General features: G+C 39.5%; 1 long non-coding RNA gene across 1 annotated transcript in view; it reads left to right on the plus strand.

Annotated features, from left to right (window-relative positions):
• LOC116447847 overlaps positions 1-8,707 on the plus strand; it is a 46,710-nt gene extending 38,003 nt beyond the window's left edge. The window contains exon 3 of the long non-coding RNA XR_004241718.1: positions 8,627-8,707. This is a non-coding gene — a long non-coding RNA (uncharacterized LOC116447847). The remainder of the gene's footprint in view (positions 1-8,626) is intronic.
• The last annotated feature ends 2,027 nt before the right edge of the window (positions 8,708-10,734 follow it).

Below are 10,734 nucleotides of genomic sequence, written 5' to 3' on the forward strand. Positions count from 1 at the left end.
CTTTCAAACAAAGGAAGAAAGGACTTTTCTAGATATTAATTTAATCAAAAGCATTAACTATAGCACTCTTTCTGCTAAGGGGAAATTGTAGTATTCATTTGGCTCAACAGGGAATGATAAAGGTGAAAATATAAAGTAAACAGAATTACCTTTTATTTTTCTTTTGTGTTTGTGACACCAGATGTGACTAGACCATCATGATCTTGAGAACACTGAAATACTGACCATAACACTAGTTTTCATACCCTTTTAGCCTTTCTGGGTGGGGAAATGCAGATGTTATTTCTCTGTCATCAAGGGAAAAGAGACTGACACTTCCTAATGTTAAGACAAGGCTGTCGGACTCCACTGTAAATAACAAAGTTTGACAGTTCCTGGGTTAATACTGCAAGTACCAATCCTGTAAATTTCAATTAGCCCTGACAGCAGTAGGGCTTAACGTGATATTTATGTGAAGTGGTATGTTGGTAGCTTTCCTTCACACTTATGAGGAAAAGGATGTCTCTCTCCTCCCTTCTCTTGCTCTCTCTCTCCCTCCCTGCCCCCTCTCTCTCTGGCACACACACACACACACACACACACACACACACATACAGAGAGAGTAGGATTCAGCCTTCATCCTGTTCATCTTATTTCTTGAGATGTCATGAAGATACTTTAAGTGTCTCAGACTGTCTCTGTGTGGACAGACTCAGGAATCCAGCTATTCAGAACATATCTATTAAGCATGGATGTCTAAAACTTGCCACAAAATATCCTAATTTTAGCATTTAAAATTTTCACAAGTGCTCTACTACCTGAGCTCTGTGGAGTTCTGGTAAAGGCAAGATACCAAACCTGATACACACCTTCCTCATAAACCTGGTTCTGGCATAGTCCTACTGTTGTCTTCCCCTCTGGAAAATGTAGCTTTGACTAGGAACAGCTTTGCCAGCTAACAATGCTTTGTCCCTCCTCTCCTTTCCCCTGTGGTATGAGCCAGTGAAGAGGTACCGCTGTGATACAATGTGATCACAGCTGTGCACCCACTTGGTTTAGATCATTCTTGATGTCCACCCCAACTTCTATCAGCGAAACACTTTTTTTGCTCTATCTTGTGTCAGTTTCCTGAAGGAAATAAGCTTTTAAAGGCAAGAAGTAGTTTTTTAGCTGCGTCCGTGCTAGCACTCTTGCTGACATTAGCGATGCTGCATAAAAATCACACCTCTAACCAACTCCATGCTACACACTGCTTTACCAGCAAAAGTTTCTAGTGCCATCCTGCTGTCATGTAGTCCTCCATGTCAATTTGGTGCTAAATATAGGTGTTATGTGTGAAAATTTTGGCCTACCTGCTGTTCTTAAGAGAAGTCAACAATACGCCTCACTTGGGTAGAGGTTCCTCTAGCAAAGTACAAACATGTTACCAACAAAAAGCCATCATATCTATGCTTGAAGTGACCACAGGTATTCTTTTTTTAAACGAGTAAATGTGACACATATAAAACTGTGGGACAGATAACATGTAGATGGGCTGAGAAGGTACTGAGCAGTGAACTTCTGTCAGTGGCTTCTTGTTAGCTGTCAGGACAGACATTTTGTGCATGGGATCTCAGAGATCCCATCAGGACTGACTTCCCTCTGCTCCCACTGAAATAACTGGGAGATGAAGGTGTTGAGTACATTGGACAAAAGAAAAGTATCTCTAGGGCTGAGTTCTCTCTTAGCAGTTAAAGATAGCAAAACTATATGTTAAAAACACGTGTTAAAAATAGCAAGAGCCTGAAAAGGACACCTAATTTTTAAGTTCTGTAATAAGACTGAAGCTGACCTATTGGCACCCTTTCCACCCTGCACCACCTCTGGTTCTCTCCTGATCCCATACTGCAGTGGTGGAACTTGCTGAACCAATAGATCATTATGCAGCAAAATTATGAACAATTTAGTGCTGAATTTGCTCCAGAGCTGCTGCCATAGAGTGGAAGTGAAAGGCTGGAAGAAGTGATATGACTTTGGAATTTGCTGGTAGGGGTAGAGCAAGAGGGAAGCCGATCTCTCCTTTCAGGTGATGGCAAGTTGTTAGACATGAGATTTGTCTGTATTTTCAACAATCTTGTATTTAATTCTGCTCAAATCTTATTTCAGCATGCAGTCTTATCAGTCACAAAATCAGGGAGGTATGCTTAAATTTTTATGATAATACAATAAATCTAGGCTGTATTACGTTTTTCATAGGTCTTGGGCACCAAATGCAGCTGTCAGAAGAAAGATATTTGAGTTGTTCAGCAAGTTGAATTTTTATTTAGCTGAAAATCTTGCCATTCTAGAATGATTCCTGTATGGACGTAAGATAATCAGAATGACATATTGTTAAGGAACATATTCTGAAAATTCACAAATTTGAACAAGTGGGAAATGTAAAAGTTTTGGATTTGAAATCAAGTTATCTGATGTTAAAATAAAAATTAATTGTAAGGCTTACATGGAGGATTTTCTCATTTTAATCTACAGAGTTGGAAAGGTGGAAAAATTAATGAAAATCACTGCTTGCCTGTGGAGACGGTGAAAGAAATGCATTCTTCTATTGGGAAAACAAATAGTCTAAGTATTGCTGTACATATTCATTGTTGTATTCTGTGTATGCTTTAATTTATCTTATAGTCTGTCTGTCTTGTATCCTTCCGTTCTTCCTCTTCCCACCTCCCTTGTTACTTGTTAGGTGATTTACTTAACACTTTGCAAGTGCCTCTTCTGTGCTATGCATATTCAATTTATCAGAGCTTCTTAGAACAGGTGTCCTCAGGAGAGGAAGTCTTTTTCCCTCCTGGCCACACTTTCTCTATACAAAGAGCAAGCTGCAGTAATTGTCTCAAGAATTTAGAGTCAAACAGCAAAGGCAAAGGTCCTCTTTTTTGCCTTGTCTAGCAAATGCGCTGATTCACTGGCATTACCTACTTCAGAGAGCTAGTTCTTCTTCAGAAGTAAGAAAATTAAAGTTCCTCACTTGAAATAAGGAAAGACACTGTTTTTCCTTGCTCTTTAACTGGGGACTCCTACTGTCCCGGAAGACTTTAAGTTGCATTTCTTTTAAGAATCAAATTTTTGGAAGGACACGGTCCTGTTACAGCTTTGCTCTGCTGAATTATTGAAGGTTTTATAATAGCTTCAGTGGAATAAAACCAAACCAAACTGGATACAGTGCAAAATCCAATCCTGTATCTTTTGTATTTTTACTCTTGTTTTCATGTATTTCACATCCCATCCCCATTTTTGCAGACTGTCTTCAGGAAGAGACAGCCATCAGACAGTGAAGTCATAGTAAAGTGTGAGAGGAGTACTCAAGTCAGAAAGAAATTTCCCTCTCTGTGCTTTCAGAATTCAAAGGTTTTCAAGCCTCTTCCATCAGCACTATGCTGCTTTGCGGTGCCAATGTTTTGTCATTACTCTTCCATGTTTGTGCTTTTGCTTCTGTCTATGGCATGACATAATGTAACATATGACAAAATAACTCCTGTAGGTTCCTGACTCAGAAAAGCTTCATCTTCCACCATTTGATTCCAAAGAATCCAGTGAGTAATCTTGTGTGAAAGCAAGAGTACTCTCTGTTGCTTACTCAGGAGTTTTTGACATGGTTTAACTTTAGATGCCACTGTGATGTCATCCAATTCAAAGCTTTTCTACTTGTAGGTATTTGCATAGTACAGGAATTCATTGTTCCTCTCCTTTACCGTTTATTTTCCTTCCATAATTCCTTTTCATATTTTTTTTGCAGCTTGAAAACAAAGGAATAAAGATATATGAATAGCTAGCATGATGGAAATCAGTTGCAAGTTTTGCACTGTACCATTGGCTTGCTTTTCATGCAAGAATATTTTTGTACAAAATAAATCTTACAGGAGGAGAACAAGCCTGGAATTTCTTGCATTGGGTCATTTTATAAGAAATCTCTGGTAGCTCACAAACCCCATATATACCCTCTTTCCAAATAATTTCAGGTACTTGTTACAGACCCGTAGTTAGCCTCATGAGTTGTTCTTTTGTTTGTTCAACTCAGAGTGTCTCCTCATCTTAGGCACCAAAGACACTTAACAATGCTGCTTTGAGAACACACTACAGTGCAAAATGTGTGTGTAATGAATGCTGCTCCTGACCCAAGTAGCCTTGTCCTCAAGCATGTGTATTAATAACATACTTGCTATATACATGTAGGCTGAGGGCTTCATTCTGGAGGGATGTCTGTGCTGAAAGTGGGACATGGCAGACTACAGGATTTGTGTAGCTCATGGTTCTTCTCAGAGCTGCAGTGCATGAATAGTTTTGAGAAACCAATCTCCATTTCCATGCAAAAATTTAGTCATCAAAAATTAGAGACCACTTGTGAAATCATGAACCTTGGCAATGCTGTGGTTCTCAGTGTGCTATCAGAGCCGTCTAGAAAAACGCATTTTACATACTTCAAAAGAAATCAGATGTTTCCAAACTCACAGAAACTACTAAAGGGAATTCCTTATCATAACCAGACAAGAATTTAAAGTAAAAATTGGTTGCATTTTCTGTTAGCGATGACCTTTACTAAGAAACAAAAATTGAAAGTAGCATAACTCATGAACCTTCACTGAAGGCAGTGAAGTTGTTAAGAAAAGAGAGGATATGGCAAAATTTTGAGACCTTTTGAGAGGTGGGCTCTAATGGATTTATTTACAGTGATTCAAGACACTATTGAGCCAAACAACTATTCTACTCTTTGGCTGGAGTTTATATCTTCATTTGTAAGTGACAGACAGAAGTCCTTCCTTGTATATCACCTCCCCTGGATCTCATTTCAGTTTATGAATGCCAGCCCACCTCTTCTCTTAAGAGAATAAATGGGAAAGAATAGGGGAAGATTGAGAGAGAGGTGAGAGGTATGAAGGAAAGTGCTTGAAGTCAGTAATGTCCTACATCTGTCAAAAAGAAATAGAACAATTATGTGCTGTGAAGATCAAGAAGAATGAGTACTTAGTAATTTTCTTTCAGCATTCAGGGTCAATATTCTTCAAAGTGTAAATGAGCAGTTTAATGGAGAGAATTAAATGAAAGGCCAAGTCCTGTAACACAGCATTATTCTTTCACTTCACCACAACCTGGTTTTAAAGGTAGCTGAGTCAGTCCCACCCAGATCTATTGTACTGTTACCAGCCTTTACTGGTAAGGAACCAGCTTGGTGCTTTCTGTTGCATTCAGTCACTGCCAGCCTTACAGCAAGGAGACACTGGTGTGATTGGGAATCAGGGCAGTTGCTGCAGTGACTGTCAGCCCCAGTTCTAGCCTGTATGGCTGTAGAAGCAGGGCAAGAAGCTTACCAGGACTGTAAATTTTCATGGAAACAGTTCTGCATGAGAAGCACCCAAAACCAAATCAAGTGGCATGGTTGTAATGATCAAATGTTCTCTAAAAATATTTTTGAAAGAAGTGCATGGAAGTTCCCAGGGCAGGAGCACATCTAGCTATTTGTTCGTTGAGGAAAAATAAGATGCAGTAGAGTGCCTATTTTGTTATGCAACTGTTGATCATGACAAAAATTTAGGAATTATTCCTCTGACAATATTATGTAGAGACAGACTGAAGGAGGAAGAGCTTAGAATGGATGAGAAAGTGAGTGACCTGAAATTTCACATTAATGTGAAAGCCAACCTTTACTTTATTCTGTACAAAAGAAGACCAGAGGAATAGAAGGTTAATTTAGGTAATCATCCAGAGAGGACAAGGAGTGTTAAAAAGCTCATAGCCCCTTTTCTGAATCACTGTCTCAAAACCCGGTACTTGAGACCTTGCAAGCATTGAAAACAGGCAAACACTGGTCCTTTCTCATTTTGAGATTTTTTAGACATAGAATCATAGAATTTTAAGGTTGGAAAAGATCTCTAAGATCAAGTCCAACCTCCTCCCTTTAACTTGTTCAAACTTAAGTCAGTTAGGCTGACTTAAGTCAGGCTACCACTACTTTTTTTCTGTAAATGTTTTCTTCCTTTGATGTAGGCAGCTTTTTGGTTGGAAAGAATGAGAATCATGAAGTCATAGAATTATTTAGGTTGGAAAAGATAATGAAATTCAACTGCCAGCCCAGCACTGCCAAGTCCCCCACTAAACCACGTCCCCAAGTGCCACATCTACACATCTTTTAAATACCCCCAGGGATGGCAACTCCACCATTTGCTGAGCAGCCTGTTCTAATGCTTGGCAACCCTTTCAGTGAAGAAATTCTTCTTAATTTCCAATCTAAGCTTCCCCTATCACAATTTAAGGACATTTCCTCTTGTCCTGTCACTTGGTACTTGGTAGAGGAAATTGACCCCCACCTGGCTACAACCTCCTTCCAGGCAGTTGCAATAAGGTCACTCCTGACCCTCCTTTTCTCCAGGCTGAACAACCCCAGCTCCCTCAGCTGCTCCTCATCAAATTTGTGCTTCAGACCCTTCACCAGCTCTGTTGCCTTCCTCTAGACACACTCCAGCCCCTCAATATCTTTTTTGTAGTGAGGGACCCAAAACTGAACGCAGGATTTGAGGTGCAGCAATTTTTTTTTCTTAAAATAGTAGGATTTTTCTTAAAATAGTAGGATTTTTATACAGTGAAATAAAAACCTTTGAGCTTTAGTTCAAAACCCTTCAAATCAGCTCATATGGTGGGAATGGAAACATTCATGTCACCCTTTGGCACCTTTGATGCCACTTAGGTTCAGATCAACATGTGGCATGGAGACCTTTGGAGCTGTGATATGTAACTCAGACATCTTTGCCTTGGGCTCCTTCACTTTTCCTTCTGGTCCTTTGATAAGGATGTCATAGAGATGACACCTTTATATAAAAATTGTACAAGTCTCTCCGAGCAGGTAACTCAAGGCAAATTATTTGCTTGTGCAAATTAAATAAAATACCCTCTTCTTTGGCAGTAAGTTCATCCCATCCACAAATGCCTGTCACTTTATGTCCTGATCTGTGAGTTTTGTTTCTACACTGCAAACATGTTGATGCAAAAGTTCCTCCTGACACTGTTCAGTCCCACTTGTTTCAGTCTGTGCTGCACGAAAGAGACATTTTCCAGCACCTGTGTTCTCACTGGTGCCTTCAGCGAAGCCCTGCAGATGAACCATTAGAAATACATGCTGACCTTAACAAAGAAGGAGCCGACATACTTCACTCATAAGACCCAGAGAGCAATCAGACAGCATCCCAGTGACATTCATCACAGCTGCTGGCAACAGCCTTTAATTCATCTGGTATTTAACCAGGGTGAAATATCCTGTAGCTATATCATGTTTGTTGGTGTTAGATGAGCCCAGCTCATCACCCACTCACTAAAGTTCAGGATTTAACACCAATCTGTGGTCTGCAGGCAGTTCATCTCCTGCACAAAATACTTGTATCCTCTTTGTCCTTTATAATATTTTTTATTCACTGTAACTTGTTTTCTAAACTCTCCTCTGCTCACCTCCAACGTGTAATTGAATTCCATTTGCCTGGATTTGGGAGCTACACTACATTCTGGCACAAGTCAGAAGTGTAGCCCATCAATGACATCATGGAGCCCAGTGATTATAGGCAAATTTTCCAGTTTTCATTGTTAAAAGTTAAGAATATTCAAGTGGTGAAAACTGCAAGTGTTTTAGTGTTTGAACACTAAAATGATGTGGCTGCAGCATCCTTTTAAAAAGATGGATGGGAATGGGAGAAAATTAGGAACAATAGCTCAGATAATGAACAGCTATGTGTCTCATACGCATTCACTACTGAGTCTTCAAAGGAATTAATTGGACTTCTTTCAGTGTGATTCTGATTAAGAGAAGTCAATGAAAACTAATCAGTCACTGGGGTCTAGAGCAAATCTAGTGGGTATTAAACATGGCCTGGTGCAGTTCTATAGGATGGCTTCCCTTGATTTTATGATCCTTACACCCTTCTTCATACAGGATGTGTTCTAATTGAATGCCCTAATGCTGTAAAGTTGGAAAAGTAAAACTTTCTGGATTGAATCCTTGTTCTGTTGAAGTGTAGAGGCTTCTAATGATTTTAATGAGACTGGTTTCATGCCCTGTGTAAGTCTAGGTACAAACCACATTTTTGTTCAGATAAATTTTTAGGGGGGAAAAGAGCACGTAGCCTAACTTTGAACACTTCACTTATACAGTTCCATCTGTTTTGAATCTAATTTAGCATTCAATATATCTAAAAGGCTTTAACAAATATTTTTTTCTTAAAATTAACCATCTGTATAAAAAAAATATTGACTTCTACTTCCTCCAAAGGCCAGCTTCACCAACTTCATTAGGCTAACTGGAAGCCCTAGACAAGTAATCTTCTTGACCTTGGAAACAAGAACAGGGACACAATTACTGTATGGAAAACACAAGGAGGGAGTTGTGAATCTTACATGAATGATGCTAGAGGCAGAAGAAAATCCACATCGCTCAGAGGAGGATCAATTATTCCAGGCTATCTAAAAAGTTAAAAACAGTAAAGTACATTTTTATGGTTCCCAGCCCCCAAATAACTAGATTTATACAGTAAATCTTGACTTCTTCTTAAGGCAATGGCAAGATTTGTTTCCGAGTTTTTCATCACAGTGTCCAAGGGTGGAAATATTCTCTTCCTTTTTTTCTTTCCCCCAGATTAAAGAATATTGAGGTTCCTGGATGATCATCTGACACTGGGAATTCAGTACATAGACAGAATATTTCTTTTCCACGGAACATCAGGTACAGTGAGATTTTTGTTAAAACTGTAACAAAAATTGTTAGCATTGTTAAAATGTTAACATTGTTAAAACAGTGTATTAAATTTGGCAAAGGGCCAGAATTGGTACAAGGAGTCTTATTCTGTGTTCATCAACACTGAGCAATCACCTGACAGTGCTGAACCAGGCATTCTTACTCTTGGGCTGAACTAACTGGAATGCAAGGTGTGGACTTCAAACTATTCGTGGACATGCAGGACTTAATACTGGGTGCCCTAAAATCCCATGTATTGTTTTGTGACCACTCACTTGGACTGTGTTGAGGCAAGAGGATCTCCAGAACTTGGTTGGTCTTTGTATACAGCAATATAACCAAGGCCAGAACAAGCAGTTTATAAACTGTCCAGGTGAGATACTTACCTGAATATATTGTCATTATCAGTAAAATTCTTGTGATATAAATGTCTCTTTATATAGTGCTAAAGGCCCTGAGTCAGTTGTGAGGGGTGAAAGTGTTGTTACCTTTCCCTTCCTATCTGCTGGAGACATGGAAGACAGAGCAGGAATAGCACAACAGGGCTTGCTCCTCAGCCAAATTCACAGCCTGGTAGTTAACCTGAAGCAAAACCAAGGGTGCATTACATAAATACTGCAGCACCTGTTCCTTAGGTGCTGTAATCACTGACAAGCAATTACAAATTACTGTTCCTAAGGCGCAAATCACTGACATCCATGGGAAGGGCGCTGTGACCTCTGACAGGAGGGGCATGTGGCCAATGGGGTGCAAAAACTGCTGTAGCTGATCCACCAGAGATGGAGACAAAACCCTCTGGGCCTCTGCCCTTTAGCTGGAGCACTCTCTCTCCCCTATACTCAGCAAACACAGATCATTCAACGCATCTATAACAAGGAAAGATGGTGTTGCAGGCAAACCCTTTGCATCTATGGATTGACATATTCAAATAGTCCTCTGTGTGACACCTACACAGACAAGTTCAAGCTGATTTGAGTCATCAGATGTAACTATTTAACATAGTGAACGTAGAACAGATAAAGCAGTTCTTTGCTAATATCAGCCCTCCACTGTCTGTGTGTTGACACTTCCCACACTCTGGGATCGATGTTTTATTACTGTGATTTCTTCTCAGTCTTGGTGTTCTGAAATGATCCTTTTAAATCTGATTGGTGCTGCAAAAAAGAGTATTGGATGTATCGTGGGTTTCAAACACACACACATTTATTCTCGTGTGTGCCTTATAGGTAAATTCAGGATGAGAGAGAAGGACCTCCTTAAAATATCTTTAAGTGCACATGTGGAAAGTATGTCCAGAACATGTATTTAGGTCCTGTGGTGTTTCCTAGGCATTTAACAACATGTAGGAATATTCTGAAGGCATCACTCACATAAATGACTGGCATGTGATTGCAATGAAAGATGCAGATTTCATGGAGATTTAGTGTAGTAAAGTGTTGAGTGAAACAATGAAAAAAACCTAAAATGTCACAGCACCTGTTTGGAGTTTCTGAAGCTGTATTTGACATTTAAACCAGAACTGGAGTTTCATTTTTAAGAACCAGGACACAGAAGGAGTTTGTGTAGGTGGTTTATTGGAAGTTCAGGTTAAGATCAGCTTCACAACTGTCCTGCTTTCTCTTTGTATTGAAAGGCAAATTGTGTGGTTTTGCAATACCAAGAATTATGGATGATGTATTAGTCTGAAGAACATTACAAGGGATATCAACAGAAGACATAATCATTACATTGGTCATTCTTATTGCGATTATAGTCATAACACTTATTCCATGTTATGATGTATTGACACATAACATTTGCCATTAATTGCTTCTATTTCATTTTCCAGCTTAACTGCTGTAATTGCTTCGAGTTTCCTCCCACACAGATCAGTCTGTAGGTCCAGTCATTGCAATGGTGCAGAAAAGCCTACAGTCCCCTCTCCCATCAAACACACACACAGATCCAGTTAAATTCAGCACTGGTCAGGAATGTTTCCCCTCTGTCTGTCTGCTCTGGTGCAAAACACT

Source organism: Corvus moneduloides, chromosome 1 (assembly GCF_009650955.1).
Source record: "Corvus moneduloides isolate bCorMon1 chromosome 1, bCorMon1.pri, whole genome shotgun sequence".
In the NCBI taxonomy this organism is placed as follows: domain Eukaryota; kingdom Metazoa; phylum Chordata; class Aves; order Passeriformes; family Corvidae; genus Corvus; species Corvus moneduloides.